Source organism: Bos javanicus, chromosome 3 (genome assembly GCF_032452875.1).
Source record: "Bos javanicus breed banteng chromosome 3, ARS-OSU_banteng_1.0, whole genome shotgun sequence".
Lineage (NCBI taxonomy): Eukaryota > Metazoa > Chordata > Mammalia > Artiodactyla > Bovidae > Bos > Bos javanicus.
Genome location: NC_083870.1, coordinates 100,030,476 through 100,037,151, shown reverse-complemented (window position 1 = coordinate 100,037,151; position 6,676 = coordinate 100,030,476).

The window sequence follows — 6,676 nt, the reverse complement described above, 5'->3', positions numbered from 1 at the left end:
CCACCCGTATGGCAGAAAGTGAAGAACTAAAAAGCCTCTTGATGAAAGTGAAAGAGGAGAGTAGGAAAGTTGGCGTAAAGCTCAACATTCAGAACACTAAGATCATGGCATCTGTTCCCATCACTTCATGGGAAATAGATGGGGAAACAGTGGAAACAGTGTCAGACTTTATTTTTTGGGCTCCAAAATCACTGCAGATGGTGATTGCAGCCATGAAATTAAAAGATGCTTACTCCTTGGAAGGAAAGTTATGACCAACCTAGATAGCATATTGAAAAGCAGAGATATTACTTTGCCAACAAAGGTCTGTCTAGTCAAGGCTACGGTTTTTCCAGTGGTCATGTATGGATGTGAGTTGGACTGTGAAGAATGCTGAGCACTGAAGAATTGATGCTTTTGAACTGTGGTGTTGGAGAAGACTCTTGAGAGTCCCTTGGACTGCAAGGAGATCCAACCAGTCCATCCTAAAGGAGATCAGTCTTGGGTGTTCATTGGAAGGACTGATGTTGAAGCTGAAACTCCAATACTTTGGCTACTTGATGCGAAGTGCTGGCTCATTGGAAAAGACCCTGATGCTGGGAAAGATTGAGGGCAGGAGGAGAAGGGGATGACAGAGGATGAGATGGTTGGATGGCATCACCTACCTGGACATGGGTTTGGGTGAACTCTGGGAGTTGGTGATGGACAGGGAGGCGTGGCGTGCTGTGGTTCATGGGGTCACAAAGAGTAAGACACGACTGAGCGACTGAACTGAACTAAACAAATTTTAATGTAACTGACTATGAAAAGTTCGTTGATATGGTTTCAGATTTCACATTGCTACTGACCTTAAAGGAAACTACCACTTGTCAAATTTTGGTATAGTATCAAAGAATATTCATAGTTATCTTGAAAGGCTATAAAAATGTACCTCTCTTTTCTAACTACATATTTGTGTGAGACTGGATTTTTTAATGTATACTTCAACTAAAACAACATATTACAACACACCAAGGAAGAATTTTGGCCACCTGATGTGAAGAGCTGACTCATTTGAAAAGACCCTGATGCTGGGAAAGACTGAAGGTGGGAGAAGAAGGGGACGACAGAGGATGAGATGGTTGGATGGCATCACTGACTCAGTGGGCAGTGAGTTTGAATAAACTCCGGGAGTTGGTGATGGACAGGGAAGCCTGGTATGCTGCAGTCCATGGGGTTGCAGAGAGTCGGACATGACTGAGTGACTGAACTGAACTGAACTGAGGAAGAATATCTAAGAATCCAGCTTTACTAAGCCAGACATTAATTTGCAAGAGATTTGTTTTTTAATATATTTAAAAAATTTATTTGGCTGCACTGGGTCTTAGTTGTAGCATGTGGGATCTAGTTTCCTGACCAAGGATCAAACCTGGGCCCCTTGGACTGCAAATGCAGAGTTTTAGCCACTGGACCACCAGAGAAGTCCCTTTGCAAGAGATTTTTAAAACAATGCCAATATTTTGACTAAATTTCTTTTAGGAAAATATAGTTATTTTTCATATAAATATTTATGTTAACATGTAATGGGCTTATTATTTTTTTTAATGAATATTTTCAAAAATTTGTTTTAATTTCTAAGCTGGCAAATATTGATAGACAAAGTAAACAAAATCTCAATAATGCTCAATACTCATTAACATTTTAAAGGGGTCCCGAGACCAAAATGTTTGAGAATCACTGATCTAGTCCTACCCTCTCCCCTTGTTCCCCCAGTTTCTAGACAGGAAGGAAGACCCTCCCCCAGTTTGGAGTGGGAAGGGTCCCTTCCCAGGGAGATTGTGGCTGTGGTCCTGACACTCCATATTTGGTTTAAGGTATATAGCAAAGTGATTCAGTTACAGATATACATATATCCATTATTTTGCAGATTCTTTTCCCATATAGGGTATTACTATGAGCTTTTAAAAAAAAGGTCTTTCTCTATACACATACCTCCCTCTACTTTATGATTGCTAGGTCCCTGTAACAGACTTCTTGGGGAAATTGTTTACTCTCACATCCCTGTTTCTCATTTTTCACTCACTCATTCAATAAATATTTGAGAGCTAACTATGTACCATATACAGTACTGGGGGCTGATAATTCAACAATGAATTAAACAAAATCCTTGCTTTTAAAAATATACATCCTATTGATGGGAGACATCCATAAAAATTGTCCAGAGCTTGTAAATGGGCTTGTAAATCCCAGAAGAAGATTACTGGGTGATATTTTATTGTAGTGCTGTGGTTTACCTTTGATTAAGGGACTTTCCAGGTGGCGCTAGTGGAAAAGAACCCACCTGCCAATGCAGGAGACATAAGAGATGTGGGTTCAATCCCTGGCTTGAGATCTGGAGAAGGGCATGGCAAACCACTCCAATATTCTTGCCTGGAGAATCCCACGGACAGAGGAACCTGGCAGGCTACAGGTCCATAGGATCGCAAAGAGTTGGACACGACTGAAGCAACTTAGCATGCATGCATACCTTGATTGATTTCACATTACTAAGTAATCTTACAACTTTGTACTAATAGAGGTTAACTTGTAAAAAACTGATGGCAATGCAAATCTTGTCTGCAAGCAATGCAAATAATTCCTATATGTAGAAATGGAAATGAATTTTTGTCCAGTAGAGATGGAATTTAATTCCCTCTGGTAAAAGAGATAATCTCTAACATTATAGTTTATTGCTTAATAGGAATATTAGTGTTTCTGCAACTATTAGCAAATTCATTTCAGTATTCCTCTGGCTGATAATCCAAATCTCTGAAACTCAAATTCTCATTTGAACAAGTCTTACCATCTCACTGGTTCCCTCATTATTTAAGATAATAATGGTTAAGCAGTTTATGATGATGAATAAAATCTTTGGCATGTGTTCATTTTATATTTTTATAAGTTATGTTTTTAACCTTTTGAAAATTATTTAGCAGACTATAAGAAAATAAATATATATCAGATGACAAGTCATAAGAATAAAACCAGGGTAAGAGGAAGGCTATTAACTGGTGGTGTCATCTGTACTATTTTAGATACGGCCAATCAGTCAATAAGTTCTGTACTTCTCTCTCCACTGTAAGTGGAATTCATCTTCTTCTCTCTATCTTCACAGCCACCACACAATCCAGACCATGGTCTTCTCTCATCTGATCTCTCTACCTTCCTCCCATCTACTCTGAACATTGGCTATCAGATAATCATTTTTAAAAACAATTATCTGATCATGTCCCTCCTTTTCACTGGCTCCTATGGTGGAGTCAAGTTCTGTGGGGTCTCAGTTCAGTGGCTCAGTCATGTCGGACTCTTTGCGACCCCATGGACTGCAGCACGCCAGGCTTCCCTGTCCATCACCAACTCCCAGAGCTTGCTCAAACTTATGTCCATCAAATTGGTGATGCCATCCAACCATCTCATCCTCTGTTGTCCCCTTCTCCTCCTGCCTTCCATCTTTCCCAGCATCAGGGTCTTTTCCAAGGAGTCAGTTCTTTGCATCAGGTGGCCAAAGTATTGAAGTTTTAGCTTCAGCATCAGCCCTTCCAATGAATATTCAGGACTGATTTCTTTTAGGATGGATTGGTTGGATCTCCTTGCAGTCCAAGGGACTCTCAGAGTCTTCTCCAGCACCACAGTTCAAAAGCATCAATTTTTAGGCGCTCAGCTTTCTTTATAGTCCAACTCTCACATCCATACATGACTACTGGAAAAACCATAGCCTTGACTAGACGGACCTTTGTTGGAAAAGTAACGTGGCCTGAAGCTTACAAAATTCGGGAGACCGTCTTTTAAAAAAATACAAAAATTAGGTACACGCCTTGAACGGGGGAGTACAAATGACATGTCCTGAAGCTTCAGCTTCATTGCAAAACCTCAGTAGCCTCGTTTTTCACTACCTCTGGATCTCTCTCCATACAAGTTCTTCCTAGAAGGCTCTTCTTGCTTCATTTTGCCTACCTAACTCTTTCTGTACTCAACAATCAGTTCGTAGTCCTCCTTTATCCCTCAACTGGGTTAGGGGAATTTACAGAGTCTCTCCTAAAGCTACAAGCATTCAGACGGAGCCACCATTCTCCACAAATGATTGCTCTTTTTTCAGACTCTCAAAAGATCCCTGGAGAAGGAAATGGCAACCAACTCCAGTATTTTGGCCTGGAGATTCCTGTGGACTGAGGTGCCTGGTGAGCTACAGTTTCAGTACAGTAGCTCAGTCATGTACGACTCTTTGTGACCCCATGAATTGCAGCACGCCAGGCCTCCCTGTCCATCACCAACTCCCAGAGTTCACCCAAACCCATGTCCATCGAGTCGGTGATGCCATCCAGCCATCTCATCCTCTGTCGTCCCCTTCTCCTCCTGCCCCCAAACCCTCCCAGCATCAGGGTCTTTTCCAATGAGTCAACTCTTCGCATGAGGTGGCCAAAGTATTGGAGTTTCAGCTTCAGTATCAGTCCTTCCAATGAACACCCAGGACTGATCTCCTTTAGAATGGACTGGTTGGATCTCCTTGCAGTCCAAGGGACTCTCAAGAGTCTTCTCCAACACCACAGTTCAAAAGCATCGATTCTTCGGTGCTCAGCTTTCTTCACAGTCCAACTCTCACATCCATACATGACCACTGGAAAAACCATAGCCTTGACTAGACAGACCTTTGTTGGCAAAGTAATGTCTCTGCTTTTGAATATGCTATCTAGGTTGGTCATAACTTTCCTTCCAAGAAGTAAGCGTCTTTTAATGTCATGGCTGCAATCACCATCTGCAGTGATTTTGGAGCCCAAAAAATTAAGTCTGACACTGTTTCTACTGTTTCCCCATCTATTTCCCATGAAGTGATGGGAACAGATGCCATGATCTTAGTTTTCAGAATGCTGAGCTTTACGTCAACTTCCCCACTCTCCTCTTTCACTTTCATCAAGAGGCTTTTTAGTTCCTCTTCACTTTCTGCCATAAGGGTGGTGTCATCTGCATATCTGAGGTTATTGATATTTCTCCCGGCAATCTTGATTCCAGCTTGTGCTTCTTCCAGCCCATCTGGAAGATGTACTCTGCATATAAGTTAAATAAGCAGGGTGACAATATACAGCCTTGTAGCTCTATATAGTCAGCAAAAACAAGACCGGGAGCTGACTGTGGCTCAGATCCTGAACTCCTTATTGCCAAATTCAGACTTAAATTGATGAAAGTAGGGAAAACCACTAGACCATTCAGATATGACCTAAATCAACTCCCTTATGATTATACAGTGGAAGTGAGAAATAGATTTAAGGGACTAGATCTGATAGAGTGAGTACCTGATGAACTATGGACAGAGGTTTGTGACATTGTACAGGAGACAGGGATCAAGACCATCCCCATGGAAAAGAAATGCAAAAAAGCAAAATGGCTGTCTGAGGAGGCCTTACAAATGGCTGTGAAAAGAAGAGAAGCAAAAAGCAAAGGAAAGATATAAGCATCTGAATGCAGAGTTCCTAAGAATAGCAAGGAGAGATAAGAAAGCCTTCCTCAGCAATCAGTGCAAAGAAATAGAGGAAAACAACAGAATGGGAAAGACTAGGGATCTCTTCAAGAAAAGTAGAGATACCAAGGGAACATTTCATGCAAAGATGGGCTCGATAAAGGACAGAAATGGTAGGGACCTAACAGAAGCAGAAGATACTAAGAAGAGGTGGCAAGAATACGCAGAAGAACTGTACAAAAGAGAGCTTCATGACCCAGCTAATCATGATGGTGTGATCACTGACCTAGAGCCAGACATCCTGGAATGTGAAGTCAAGTGGGCCTTAGGAAGCATCACTACGAACAAAACTAGTGGAGGTGATGGAATTCCAGTTGAGCTATTTCAAATCCTGAAAGATGATGCTGTGAAAGTGCTGCACTAAATATGCCAGCAAATTTGGAAAACTCAGCAGTTGCCACAGGACTGGAAAGGTCAGTTTTCATTCCAATCCCAAAGAAAGGCAATGCCAAAGAATGCTCAAACAAACTACTTAGCACTTAGCACTACTGCCGCTAACTGCTGCTAAGTTGTGTCAGTCGTTTCTGACTCTGTGCGACCCCATAGATGGCAGCCCACCAGGCTCCTCCATCCCTGGGATTCTCCAGGCAAGAATACTGGAGTGGGTTGCCATTTCCTTCTCCAGTGCATGAAAGTGAAAAGTGAAAGTGAAGTTGCTCAGTTGCATTTGACTCTTCGGGATCCCAGGGACTGTGGCCTACCAGGCACCTCCGTCCATGGGATATTCCAGGCACGAGTACTGGAGTGGGTTGCCATTGCCTTCTCCCATTCACAAGCTAAGGATGCTCAAGCTACCAGAAGTTAGGAGGGGGCCCAGAACAGGTTTTCCCTCAGAGCTGTCAGATGGAACCAACCTTGATTAAGGGTTTCTAGACTCCCCATATGTGAGACTGTAAACTTCTGTTGTTTAAGCCACTAAGTTTATGGAACTTTGTTATGGAAGCCCAAGGGAACTCATACATATGCCAAAGTAAAGACTGTGGCTTTTCCACAGGGAAAAGGAAGTCACTGGAGAGTTTTTTGTGGGAGTTCATATGGCCATTCTCCAATTTAGAAAAGTTTCATAGTCATACGTGTATATATGGATCAGAGCAGGAAATGCTAGAGGGAGGACTCAAATTTTATGATAAATGGTGGGGGATCTATCTAGTTTGGACTCAATCCAAG